At 29.8% G+C, this 4,413-nt stretch overlaps 1 protein-coding gene across 1 annotated transcript in view; it reads right to left on the reverse strand.

Moving 5' to 3' along the window:
• The window catches only part of cacna1hb (calcium channel, voltage-dependent, T type, alpha 1H subunit b), a 66,487-nt gene that overhangs the window by 43,551 nt on the left and 18,523 nt on the right, over window positions 1-4,413 (reverse strand). The window lies entirely within an intron of this gene.

The raw sequence follows: 4,413 nt of genomic DNA on the forward strand, positions 1-4,413 counted from the left end.
TATACATATATATATATATATATATAGATATAGATATATATATATATATATATATATAGATATAGATATATATATATAACATGGTAACACTTTACAATAAGGGCCCATTAGTTAACGATTGTTAATGCATTAACTTACATTAACTAACAATGAGCAATACTGTATATTTGTTACAGTATTTATTAATCTTTTTAATGTTAGTTAATAAAAGTACAAAATGTTCATAGTTAGTTTATTGCTAGCTCAGGTCCATTAAATAATATGAACAGATGCTAATTTTGATTAAAAAAATCTATTAGTAAGTGTTTAAATTAAGGTGAACTAAGATAAATAACTGCTTTAGAAGTTTTTTCATTGTTAGTTCATGTTAACTAACAAATAGAATCTTATTGTCAAGTGTTAACAAAAACACTTTTTACATTTCATTTATCATTTTAGTTTAGTTTTAACTAAAGTTAACAAAATTAAACTAAAAACTAAAAAGAATAAGTGAAAAAAAATTTCAAACCAAATAAACTAAAACTAAAACCTACAATAAAACTAAAAACATAAAAAAAACCGAATAAAAATGTCAAAAACACAACACATTTCATTTAATTTTAAATTACTTAAAAAAATAAAATGAAGATGAAAAACAAATAATATACAAATAAAATATTCAAAATATTTACAAACAGTACAATAGTACGGTATATCAATGATGCTAAAATAACACTGGCACTGTGACAGCAGCAGTGTGATGCATTATTTTGATTGGATTTTGACTGAATAGATATTTCCAGAATTATTTTAAGATAGACATCAGCTAAAATAGCAGAACCCATGAATGCTAAATATAAAAGTTGGCATATATGGGTAATTACAAAAATACTGAATAAAGCTGTACATATGGTACTGTCCACAAATTCCATTTTATTGTGAGAACTAGCACATATGTTAGATAAAGTAAGATCTAACATAAAATTAAACTGGCATGAAAAGTAGCGAGCTTTAAACATATCAAAAGTCTACATGCCCTTTTTAAAATAGTGATATGGTCTTTTCCATTTTGGCTGCATCCAACAATTTAAATAATGTATATCGTCTGCTGGATTGAGATTCACATTCAATGTAGTAAAAACTTATTTTAATTATTAATTTCACTCTTTAATTATTTATTTATTAACTAAAGTTGTTTCAACATTAATTGTTTCATACAATATTTAGTTTGACATAATGAGGTTGGCAATCAATATTTTGTTGGTTTATTTATTTCTCTGATCGTATATTATTTATTTATTTATTTATTTATTTTTAATAGACAGCCTATTGATTTAAAGCTGTAAATCTTTAAAAAAAATAAGACTGATAGACATTTTGCGTACCTTTTATTAATGCACTAAACTCAAAACAGAATGATAATTTACTTGACATTTAATATTTGCAAATTGCACCGCATTGCATCAAAATGTTGATTTAGCGTTCATAGCCTATAAAGCTTCTGTGTTCCTATCACAGAAATGTAACCAATGTAACCAACACTAATCAGTTGATTTGTGTAACCACACTAATCAATGTAAACCAAATGTAACCAACACGAATCATAGAATACATTACTTACAATTAATATAAGAATAAATAATTAACTGCAGAACTGAGCAAATATGTTCAGATTTGCACTCATAACAGTAGCACTATACTGTAAAAATGACTGAAACATGTACAGTACAAATTAAAGCAATCATTTACAGCAAGATTCTATGTGAACATCTTCCTCTATATTTGTATATGAAGTTTCTATTTAACATTGTAGCGGCATAATAGGCTTAAGACTCCTGACTAATGCTATCACAAGCATCCCTCAATCACCACCTCAAAGCTACATAATAATGTGCGTTAGTGTGGAGCATTTTGTTCTCTGAGCATTTACACAGCGTTTGAGCCAAGCACACTTTTGCTTTAATCTGTCTCACATCCTGCTTATTAAACTGAGAGAGCCAGAAGAGCTTAAAGCTGCTCTATTAGGTAATCACATCATCTGCAAACATGTTTATATTAGGTTTTAAGAGAGGATGCTGAAGAGAATGGCCTGAGAACTGGTCCATATGTTACTTACCACATCTGAAACTTAGCTGCATACTTGCACTGCATTGCATCAAAATTTCAATTTGCTTTCATAGCCTAAATCTGCCAAGTTAATTTCACAGAAATGCAACCAATTCAAGGCCAAACCAAAACAATTCCAAATGTCCCCGGAACAGTCCTTCTAATACAATTATATATATATAAAAAAATCATTATCAGCAATTCATTTGCTGTTAAATTATACACTAATTAATACAAATACACAGCACTAAATATATCTATCAAAATCTAAATATATCTGAGAATTGGCCCATGTATTACTTAATGCATCAGGAACTTTTTTTGTATTGTTTTTTTGTCAATCATGCAACATAAATTGTAACTACTATAGACTCATAAATAAACTTCCCCCCTCCATAGCTAGTATTTTTTTCCAAAAACACACAAAAAAGAGCCTGAGCTACAACTGCATATATCTTCCACTTGCAGCCTTTGAGATAAAAAGTCCCATTTTTGTCACAAACAAATTGCCCAGAGGTCATCTGTTTTGCAAGCTTATGCGTTGAATGTATTACACAGATAATCTGCAGTTTAATAAAGACCGATAGAAATGAGAAACAATTTACTTTACAAGTTTTGTATTTAATTGCACCAAGGTTCCAACTGATTTATTTTGGAGGATTGAAAGATGGAGGGGTGGAGGACACTAATATGACTGCTTTTCTCTATTTAATTATGCTAATAGAATTCCTGGGAATCTTGTTGAAATAAAGAAAGAAAGAAAGAAAGAAAGAAAGAAAGAAAGCTTTTAAAAAGTCTTTACATCAAAGACTTTATACTTCAAGAAAATTCAATCGAATTGCATTGTCTTGAAATGGTAATTAGTCAGGATAGTCATTTTTCTTTGTTAAAAAGTAATTACAATTAATTTACAAAGAAGTGGACTCCTTATGAAAGTGCCAAATCATGTGGGCAACAGAACTAGCTGCAGACTCCAAAAATAATGAGCAGATGTGCAAACAGTCAAATTTGCACATCTCATGGGATTCACTTAGACAGAAAGCCATTTTCACACCTGAAATAGGTGTAATATGACTGGCAATTTCTGTATTTGTGCTGCAAGCCACGGTAAACATTTATTAACTGGGTCATTCTATGAAACGGGTGCCTTTTCCAGTTTTACAAAGGGATTTTAAAGTAAATATGTAAACGATTTTGGTAACACTTTATTTTAAGGACCAATTCTCGCTATTAATTAGTTGCTTATTAGCATGCATATTACTAGCATATTGGCTGTTTATTAGTACTTATAAAGCATATATTAATGCCTTATTCTGCATGACCGTATTTTGATCCCTTAATCCACCCCATACCTAAACTTAACAACTACCGTACTAACTATTAATAAGCAGGGAAAACTCTTAGTTAATAGTGAATACAGTATGTGTTCCCTATTCTAAAGTGTTCCCATGATTTTAAACATTCTATCAAACAAACAATATGTTTAAGTTAATAAATTAGGTTGTGACATTTAAAGCCAAATTAATTTCAGTATACACTGTGATATAATTATGCCTCTATAAAGATAACAAGGTTGACTATTTTAGTTTAATCTGACATTATAAGCCTTGTGTTTAGGTATTTTTAAAATAACAATAAAAAGTATTTAAAAGGAGGAGGCTGTAACTGTTCACTTCTTGAAAGGAAGATGCTAAACGTCTTTTGTTACTTATATATTCTTAAATATATAATGGTAACAGGGTTAACACTAGAGGTGTGTGTTAATGACAAAAAATGATATCTCAATATTTTCTGAAAATTGATCAATAATTAAACAATATTTTACTGAGTGTGTTATTGTGTTGGTACTTTGACAGGTTTAGGACTGCCGTGGACAGCTGACTCCCAAAGCTTTTGATATTCTTCATATTCTGTGCGGTGGTTAGTTTGCAGGAGTAACAGAACTTATTCAGTATTCAGCAACAAAACTGCTGTGTTTTGCTCAGAGACTCAAAACAGTTCTGCTGTTTCTGTTGTGGCATTGTTTGAAACTATTTTCACTGACCAAAAACAGTTTAAAACAGGAAACTGTTGTGTCTAAAGTTTAAGTCAATTAATATTAAAGGGATAGTTCACCCAAAAATGAAAATTTTATGTTTATCTGCTTACCCCCAGGGCATCCAAGTAAAATCAATATCACATTTGCAATTGTGCTGATATTTGGAGAAAAAAAAACTACTCTTCGTGTGATATTAACTATATCAGATGATATAAATATTTCTGTCATGACAACTCTCGGAGGGATTGGCATGGTAATGTACATGACAATGTTAATGTATTTGGTCTTGG

This window comes from Sinocyclocheilus anshuiensis, unplaced genomic scaffold (assembly GCF_001515605.1).
Source record: "Sinocyclocheilus anshuiensis isolate Anshui unplaced genomic scaffold, SAMN03320099.WGS_v1.1 scaffold218, whole genome shotgun sequence".
Classification (NCBI taxonomy): Eukaryota; Metazoa; Chordata; class Actinopteri; order Cypriniformes; family Cyprinidae; genus Sinocyclocheilus; species Sinocyclocheilus anshuiensis.